Source organism: Dasypus novemcinctus, chromosome 22, assembly GCF_030445035.2.
Source record: "Dasypus novemcinctus isolate mDasNov1 chromosome 22, mDasNov1.1.hap2, whole genome shotgun sequence".
NCBI lineage: Eukaryota > Metazoa > Chordata > Mammalia > Cingulata > Dasypodidae > Dasypus > Dasypus novemcinctus.
In genome coordinates, this window is record NC_080694.1 from 59,794,617 (window position 1) to 59,804,874 (window position 10,258).

A 10,258-nucleotide genomic window follows, 5' to 3' on the forward strand; every position below is an offset into this window, starting at 1 on the left:
TTGGGGTTTTAAAAATAAAAAATATTATAAAACTTTCTTTTTGACGTTTTGCCTTTCATCACTGTAATAGGTGTTGCCCTGTATGTACAGTGGCTAGGCCATCTCCTCCATTCCTTCCTCAGTGTCTACATCCTTTTTTTAAATTTTATTTTAAATTTTGTCTTCAAAAAAGTTTTAGATCACAGTAAAGTCACATATACAATATAGGGGACTCCCATATATCTAACATCAAACCCTTTTCCCCATTCTCCACCAATGATCTTTTTACATGTTCATGTTATATTTGCCACAGCTGGTATACATATAGAAACATAGCTACTAATCATGGTTCCTTTTTGGTTTATAGGTGGTTTATATTTTAGACTATATAGTTTACTAAATATTTAGTTGCACTATGGTTTACATTTTAGACTATACACTTTTATAAATTTTTGGTGAAATTTAACATGTCCTATAGCCATCATGCACAATCTTGTGGAACACTTCCATTGCCACCGAGTTACCCCACTTCCATCTCTTCCATTCCTCTCTCCCCCTTCCCTCAGGGCCCACAATGACAACCAAGCTTCACTGCTTGAAGGACCAGATTCATAGATACTTGCCACACAATGCTGAGGGCTTGACATACTAGATTGTCCTCCTGTACAGGGAGCCACCAATGCTCTCGAGAGACACCCTTCCCTCTGTTTGAGAACATCAGGCTCCCCAGCATGGGGGTACACCTTCCCACTAATTATATGGGTCTCCACCCCATGATATAACACAATACAACAAGGTGAGCACTCACACACTCCCTAGAGGCTGCCCCTGTGCCAGATGCCCCCATCACCATCTTAAACAAATAATCCTGCTTTATAATCTCTAAAGAATTTTTGCCATATTATAGTTTCAACCACATACTCAACAATCTCCCATGTTCATGTGCTCCCCCCAACCCTTGCTCCAATTCCTTGGTCCTCCCAACCCTAGCCCCGCTCCAGCCTGCAAATCCCCACCCAATAGTATCTCTGTGCCCCCATTTTATCCCTTCCCTGCACGACTGCTTACCTCCACTTTATCACAGATCTCGCCAATGTAGGCATCAGCTCACAACCTTCCTCTCCCTCCCCCCCAAATTCCTGTAAGCCTTTACATGGGAAGTTGTCGCTCAACCACTGAACCCCACGTGCTCTACCAAGTTCCAATTTTTAATGCCCAGGGGCTCCTACTCGTGGTTTACCTAGACCCGCTGTGTGTGCATCTTCCTTTTCTTCAATTATGCACTTTGGTGTTTATGAGGAATCTATTAAAGAAATAAGGCCACCTTCTCTCTCCATTGCCCTGGGCCCTGATCCTGAAGTCCATGCGAGAGCTCAAAAGTGTGGATGGCCCTGGCTGGTCCTCAGAGCCCCAGGTGCAGTGGAGACCTCCACCTCAGAGAGCTGAAATCTGAATGAAGTACACCTGTTCACAGAGCCGCTTTGTGGATCATCAGAGACACCTCCCGGGTGAATGGCCTTTCTTGGCAAGGAAAACGTGGTAGAGACTTCCATGACACCTAAATTGTGAAATTGATACTGAGTTCCTTCTGCTTCGGAGCTCCCCTTTCGGACACCTGCCTTGCAGTGACCTGTGGCCAGAGTGGCCTGCTTATTCAGGAACAGCTCATAGAGGCGCTAATCTTACTCTCCAAATTGCCCCCTAAAGAACCAGGCAATTAATAAAAATAAAAGTTTATGAAGGACAGAGGCCTTCAAGGAAGTAGACATCCTTGAGCGCACTTCCCAGTTCCAGATGAATCTTGAGAAGATGAGAAAGGGAAGATATGGGACTCTCCAGTAGAAGGCAGAGTCCTTTCCTCTCTTTGTCATGTTTTGCGACTCCAGAGGAAAAGTGCTGTTTCTTCTTACAACTCACCTCTCCCCATCCCCACTCACCTCCTCCCATTCTCTCATTTCCCATCTTGCCTTCATCAGTTTGGAAAGATTTCAACATCAACTCTCATTGTAGAATTCCATTCTTTATCTCAGAAGCCCTTCACATAACATCCTTGATTGACTCTCCGCCTTTCTCTTCTTCCCTCTCAGAAAGGGTCAAAGCTTTCTGAAAAGGTCAGGGTGGAGCTAAGACACTGTTTTTGCTGTAGGAGGGAAGTGTGGATTCGAGCACCGAGATGAAAGGGACTGGAAGAAGTCACCCTACGCCAACCCCAATGTAATTGGGAGAAAAGCTAAACTTCCCCAGAGTTTCTCACCATCTGGGGCATTCAGTTTTAGCTGCAACAAGCCTTGGACTTCTCATTCTGACAACACTTTTCTTTTGGAAACAAATTGGGGGAAAAGAAAAAAAAGGGGAAAGAGAAAGTTTGAGTTTGATCCTCTGTAAATGGCACCGTGTCAGGTTATTTGTTTGTTTTCTTGGAGATGTAAACTTTAGAAGTGACTGGATTCCATACCCTTTACGATGAATTCCAGTGAGAAATCATCTTCATCTAGAAATCTGTAATCTAAAACAATGATTATAGCATTGTCAAAATTGAAAAGGATCATCCAGGTTTCAAAACCCCAAATACTTTGGATGCAAGGGAGAACACAGAAGAGCACAATTGTGAAATGCTTCAGGAACCAATGATGAAAATAATGCAATGGTCATTGAAATTGCTTTGATAAAGAATTTATTGGGTTAAGTGGACTTGGCCCAATGGATAGGATGACAGCCTACCACTTGGGAGGTCCGCAGTTGAAACCCCGGGCCTTCTTGACCCCTGTGAAGCTGGCCCAAGCGCAGTGCTTATGCGCTCAAGGAGTGCCCTGCCATGCAGGGGTGTCCACTGTGTAGGAGAGCCCCATGCACAAGGAGTGTGCACGGTAAGAGAGCCACGCAGCGCAAAAGAAAGAGCAACCTCCCCAAGAATGGTGCTGTACACATGGAGAGGTGACACAAGATGATTCAACAAAAAGAAACAGATTCCCAGAGCCGCTGATAAGGATAGAAGCAGTCACAGAAGAACACACAGCGAATGGACACAGAGAGCAGACAACGTGGGGGTGGGGATGGAAGGGGAGAGAAAAAATTAAAAATAATCTTTAAAAAAAAAGAATTCATTGGATTGTTAGAGGTGATATGATATGGCATTAAATGAAAGCATGTGTATTAGCCAAAGGGGTGCTGATGGAAAATATCAGAGATTGGTTCGGTTTTTTAAAGGGTATTTATTTGCGGTAGGAGCTTACAGATACCAGGCCAGAAGCATAAGTTACTTCACTCAGAAATTCTATTTTCACATGTTGGAGCAAGATAGCTGCCAATGTCAGTGAGGGTTCAGGCTTCCCGGGTTCCTCTGGGCTCAGCTCCCCTGTTTTCTCCACAAGGTCAGCTGTAGACTATGAGGCGCTGTAGACTTGGCCTCTCTCCACAAGGTCAGCTGTAGACTGTCAGTGAATGACTCTGTCTCCCTGGGGTTTCTGCTGTGTCTAAGGAGCCGTCTCTATTCCTGTGTTCTTCTCCTCGCTCACATCCTCTCTTCCTGGGACTTGCTTCTCTTTCCCCTGTGAGCTGACTTCCTGGGGCTCCAACATAAGACTTCAGCATCAAACTCCAACATCAGCAACCCTCAACTCTGTCCTTTGCCATGCCTTTCATCTGTGAGTCCCCACCCACCAAGGGGTGGGGACGCAATGCCCTAAAGATTTGGCCCAATCAACACCCTAATCCTAACTTAATCACACCCAGGTACAGACCAGATTACAAACATAATCCCATCTCTATTTTTGGAATCCATAACCATATCAAACTGCTGCAGTGAGCTTTGCTCAGATGTGCATTATGGTGTATTGGGTGTGAGTTCAATGTTAATGAATCAACGATAAGATTAAGTAAGGGGCCTTTAAACAGGAACACACACAAAAGGCTGTGCACTGGCTGAGCACCAGCAGCCTGGCCCAGGGCCTGTCACAGGGAGCAGCTGCCAGGGAGCGGCCGTGGGCCCTGCTCCCACGGGCCCGGGAGTGGAAGGGCAGCCGTCTCAGGAGTTTGGGGGGAGAGGTGTGTGGAGGGGGGTCTCTGAGCAGGACCCAACAGAGGTGTCAGGGGAGGCCGAGGAGGGCGTTCCAGCAAGGGGCACAGCGCCCCAGGACCTGGGCTGTCCAAGGCGCCACGGGGCAGGTGGGCAGCTGAGGCTGAGCTGTGAGGTTCTGGAGCACTGGCTGAGGAGTCAGCTGCTCTCCCACCCACGGGGTGACGGAGGTGGGTTAGTCTAGGAACGGGGGTGGCCTCCAGTCAGAACAGTCATGAGACCCCACCAGAACCCCCCGAGGGGCGGCTGCAGCTTGAGAACTAAGCTTAGCCGAAAAGCCCGCCAGCACCCTGGTCACGAGGTCCCATTTGAAACTCGGGGGCGCAAAAGAAGCCCCGGATACCTCCAAACAGATAGGCCCCCCCACTGGCCCGGAAAGCTGACAGGTGGGCTAGAAAGGCAGCCAGTCGGGACCGCAGGGAGCTGAGCTCCCTCCTTGGTGTGTGTGAAGGGGAAAGGTCCTCAGAGGCCTGCCCAGGGCCCTGCCCTCACCCTGCAGCAAGCTGCACCCATGTGTACTGTCTCTCTTCATGTTTCGTAATAAACTCTTTTTAATGGCCCCATTACAAAAAAAAAAAGGTTCTGTATTAATGAGCTGATGAAGATGTGATGTGAGCAGAGGCTCACAGGAACGAAGCCCTGTCTGTCCGCCAGGAGCAGTGGCCCAGCCTTTGCTAGTTCAGGCTCACGGTCACTGCACAGAACATGACTACCTCTCCTGTATCTGGTCACATGTACGGCAGGCCACATCGTGGTAAATGCTGAGGACACAAACAAGTCAGAGTAGGGAAGATGCAAGTGCCATTTTAAATAGGTGGTGATGAAGCGGGGAGCCAGCTCTAGGAACACCTGGGGAAAAGCATTCACTTACAGGGAACAGCAGCGCCAAGGCCCAGTGGCAGAAGCTGCAAGGCTTCTTTGAAGAGTAGCAAAGGGGCTGGTAGCTAGAGCACAGGGAGGGCCAGGGAGCAGGGGAGGGGGTGATTTCAGAGGGGTTTCAGATCCGATCCAACCTTAAAGCCTTCCTGCTCTCCTCATCTTTGCCTTGAGAGGGTTTTGAGCAGAGGAGCGACCGCTCTCACTTATGTTTTGAGAGTTCCTCCAGGGGCTCAGCTGAGACTAACCTGCAGGCAGCAAGGACTGAGGGAAGCTGGGAGCTACGTAGAGGTCCAGGCAGAAGACCCGGGGGAGCTGTGCCGACGCTGAGAGGTGGGAAGATGCCACGTTTCTCTTGAAGGTCCAGTAGAGATGCTTTGGGGATGGATGTGTGACTCCAAGGTCTTAGGCCTGAGAAATTAGGAAGATGGAGTTGCCGTTTACTGAGATGGGGAAAGTGAGAGAGAAGCAGGCTGTGGGGCCAGAGAAGAGGTGGCCTGGAATCATTAGTTCAGTTTCAGATGCCTTAAGGTCAAGGAGCCTATCAGAGACCCAAGTGGAGAGGCAGAGTGGGCGTTAGGGGTGCCAGGCATGCCGCCGGGTGACAGGTAAGGGCTGGAGGTGTAGGTTCAGCTTTTGGGCCTTCAGTCTCCTCGTCATCCCCACTGGTCCCTTGCCCACCCCTCTGCCTCGGTTATCTCTTGTTGCTGGGCTGCAGCCCAGTGGCTTACACAGGGCCCGTTGGTCCTCTCAGTTTCTGGTGGCCACAAGTCTGAACGGAGCTCAGCTGGGTCCTTTTCAGGCTCAGGCTGTGGTCAGGGTGTCGGATATAGGCTATGGGTGGGGCACTGTTCATATCTTCATAGATCACCTCAGCTGTATGTGCCCTGAGCTGTGCACATGGGACAGTGAGAGCTGCAGTCCTGCCCTTGGTGACCATGACAACAACTCCAGTCCCGGAAAAACAGTTTAGCAATGCAAACTCTATAAACTTTAAATATTCAGGGAAAGTGCAAACCAAATGTGCCACAAGCTTACCTAGAATGTATGAAGTCCAAGCTAAATGCTTACCTAAAATTTGAGAAATATGTGTTAATTCAAACTTATTGAGCACTGAAACAAAAGACCATTTAACTCTTCCTCTGTATAAAAGGAACATGAAAATCTTGTTCAGGGCTCGGATATTGAATGAAAAGCTCCAAGCCTGGCCGGCCTTAAATAAATTCGTTTTTCCTTCCCAAAATTATTACTGAGTCCTGGCCTTTTCATGTGCAAATAATTAAACCTCTCTCAACACGTCCACGGGCTGTGGTCCCACCTGGGCAAGAAGCCCTGGCCAAGCGCACTCAGGCTGTTGGCAGAATTCCTTCCTTTCCTAACACTGGTAGGATCTTCCTCCGCTCCCCTGTCTGCCGTGACGACTGACCCCTGCCTTTACACACATGAACCGCGCCCCTGCCTCCCAGCACGGGGGCAGCACCCTTCTCTGTGCTCTCTTCATGGGTCTCCCTAAGGAGGGCTCCCCTGTTCAATCTCCAGGGCCCCCTTGGTGCTTTCCAGGGGCTCCTTTAAGTCTAGCCCTTCTGGGTGTGCCCCGAGCCCCAGGCCCGAGCTCTCTCCTCACCCCATGCTCTTCCTTGGGGCCCAGTGCACTTTCAGGGCTGTAAACCCAGCCCCGGGTTTCTGTCCCCAGCCGTCCACTCCCTGAACTCCCCGAAATGCCCGCGGGATGATTTCCAATTAGAGGCCTCAGAGACAGTGTCCCCAAAACTAACCTGCGAACCCTGTCTCAGTGAATCAACCATGGAACAGTCCCTTCCAACTTCTCTCGCTCTTCTCGTAGCCTCCACATCGGGCTAATCGCCCAGTGCTGCTGCTTGCACTTCCCTTAAAGCAGTGTCACTTAGTGGTTAGAATGGAGACTCTGAAAGGAAACTGCTTGGGCTCGAGTTCCAGCTCAGCCAGTAACCCTTTGTGTGGCCCTGGATGAGCTCTTTACCCTCTCCAGAATCCAGTTCCAGACTAAATGAGGTAAATAGGCGCCTGCACCTCCTCGTTTTGTGCTGCGTGCTGTGTTAAAACAGGTGAGGCCCTAGAGCAGTGTCAACCACATGATAGGTTCAAGGTTAGTATTCGAGTAGTTCCTCTTCCCATCCCCAAGGCCATGGCCTGGCTTCATTCCCTGTCATTTCTTGCCTGGAGTGTCACAGTAGTTTTCCACCTGGCCCCTGCCTCCCACCATCTGTCTCATCATCGAGTACCAGCGGGGGTACCATGCCAGAGAACACAATCTAAATGCGCCCCTGCTCCCCTCTTTCCTGCCCCATTGCTAGTTCCAGTGTGCACGTATTCTCGTGCCAAACTTGCCAGGTTTCCCCTTCACCCATGGGGAAAACCCCAGCTCCACAGCCAGCACATTCACTGAGGGTTAATATGTGCAGAAGCTGTGCTTGGTTCTCCCCACACACCTTCTGGAGCAGGTGCTCATCTCCTGCCCATGTTACAGATGCAGAAGCAGGGACATTGATTGAATTACCCTGCTCTGGGTTCCACGCCTAGTGAGTTGTGGAGAACAACATATGGAGGTCGAGGAGAGCGGTGAGCAGGGACCTGTAAGCCATAGTGCCTGGAACAAACTAGGGGCTGCACAGATAAAGCCATGAAGAAACCTTGCGTCCCTCAGAGTTCCTGATGTTGGAAGAGGTGACATCACCACCATGAGGAACGGATGCCTCCTACTGGGCTGACTAGATGGAAAAGGCAGATCTCCAGGCACTGGCTGCGCAGGGCACTGCACCAGGTCTTCGGAAGGAGGCAGGAGACGACAGAGTTGAGTGCGTGGCCATGTGACTGAGCAGACCAGGGGCACAGGAGGCGAGAGGTGGACCCCGACCACTTCTGTCCTGTCCAGGGCTGTGCCCCTTGTGCTGGCTCCACACGCGTCTGCATATGTGAGTACCATCGGCTGCTGAGGGACAGATGCCACCCAGTCTGGAGGAGGAGAACGGATGCGGTCTCAAGCTGTGTTTGGGGATCAAGGAGGGGAAACCGGAGAGCCCACTTCTTCTGGCCTCCCTCTCCCTGGAGTCTACCCTTGGGGGTGGCAATGCAACCCGGGAAGGCTCGAAGTGACTGAAGAGGACACCAAAGATGTTTCCTGTGGCTCCAGCCAAAGAGCAGTCACCTCTATGTAGTTGTCGTTGTTGCAGATTGGAGAGCAGCCCAAGCCTGTAGGCTGCTCTCAACAGTCTCAGCACCAAGTCCCCTGAGGAAAGGTCTTAGTTCCCATCCCTCTTGCTTCCAAGTAGTGTCCTGGTGGGGTGGCCCAGGGAGATCCCAGAGCATCGAGAGCTCATGCTGTCCCCACCCGTGAGCACCTGTGCCTTTGCCTTTTCCAGATATTTAGCCCTTCCTTTTTTTTTTTTTTGCTTCCTAAGCCCTTCCTGCCCATTTTCTCTAAGGTTTTTCTGTCCTCCTGAATATTTTCTGTGTTAAGTTTAAGAGTACAAGTCCATTCAATGAATGTTCAGCCTCAAATATGTTATGTTCTTCTTAGAGGAGATTTGGAGTCTGACCACCTAACTTCCCCTCCACTTGGAGCAGAAGTACCACTTCATCATTCGTTCCCCCATGGAAGACTCTAGAAAGGAGGAATAAATAAAATCTTGTAGACTGATGTTTTAAATACTTTTTAAATAGTTTACTGAGCAGCTACTACCATGTGCCAGTCATTGATCCAAGGCTTTCCATGCGGCCCCCCATTTACTGGAGCAGCAGCCTAGAAGGAAGGTGCTACTGTTATGCCCATTTACAGTGGAGGAAAGTAATCCCCAAAGCTTTGCTCCAAATCACACAGGCAGGAGCTGGCGGCACTGGGATGTAAGCCCAGGGAGTCTGGCCCCAGAGCCTCCACTCTTAACCAGTAGGCAACACTTCCCTCTGTGATCATTCAGTTTGGAACAGAACTACTCTAGTCCTTTATTCTTATAATCCACAAGAGAACACCGAGAAATTTCAGGTAACTTGCTCAAGGTTGCACAGCTCATTAATTCTCACTCCAGGGATGCAGACTCTCCCTTGTCCATCCCTAAATGTGGTGTTCCCAGGGGTTCCGTGGTCTACCTCTCACTCTACATGTGCTCCTCGGGCAGCCCACATGCAGAGCATGCCCACGTTCCTAGCTCAGGGCTTCTTTCCCAAGCTCCAGGCCCACCTACCTCTAAATGTGTCCCACAGGGTTGGCTCACAGGCAACTCAGACCAGGCTAGATTCATCATACTCCCCACCTCTCCAATACACGTTTCTTCTTTCTCTGCTATCTTTCTTAACAGCACCGTTATCTACACAACTGCCCAAGTAATGATTTCATTCATTTAGGACCCCTCCTTTTTGATCCCACTCGAATCAGCAAATTCTGTCCGTTCTTCCTTCTAAAGGACCCTCAAATCCATCTTCTATGCTCCCTGCCATTGCCCTGGTTCAAATAATCCTCTGTGTTTTATTTTTCTCTTTTGTTATTGCCTCATTTATGCAATACATAGATTCTAAATGCCTTTCAAGTGCTAGGCTATGAAGAAGGCTAACAGGGTGCAGACACAGAGAATGAATGGGGAAGACTTGTCATGGGAGGGAGGTCAGGGAAGGTGGCATTTAATTCAAGACAATGGATGGCACAGAATGAGCATGTAAAGACCCAGAGTTTCCCCTGTTCCAGGCAGGGGGTGGGGGTGGATGCAAAGGTCCCAAGGTGGGAAAGATGGAGACTGAGGCACTGGAAGGAGGGCTAGGTGGCTGGAGGGGCATTGGGAGTGGGAGAAGTGGTCTGAAAAACAAGCCATGGCCTCATCATGGAGGCACTTCTAGGGCATGGCCATGTCTTTGGATTTATTGTGAGTGTGATGGAAACCATGGGGCACTTTTGGGCTCGGGAGTGATATAATGAGTTTTGGTTTTAAAAGGTAGGACTTTGGCTGCTGCTGTGTTGAGAACAGACTATGGGGAGGCAAGAGGGGAAGTAAGGGAGCTAGTGAGGACACTATGGCAGGAGTCCAGGCAAGATGTCATGGCGGCTTTGATGGAGACCGTGAAGATCGGCTGCTGGATTTGGGTTATACTTTGAAGGGAGAGTTGAAAAAGACCTGCTGATGGTCTTTTTTGATAGGTCTTTCGGAGTCTTTGGCCGAAGAACCTGGATGAACAGTATGGAGTTTCTAGAGATTAAGAATTCTGCTTTGGACTGGTGTCACATAGGCAATTGAATGCATGGATCTGGGGACCTGGAAGACACTGGAGCTGGACCCTTGGGAGCTATGTATGCAATTAGGGCAT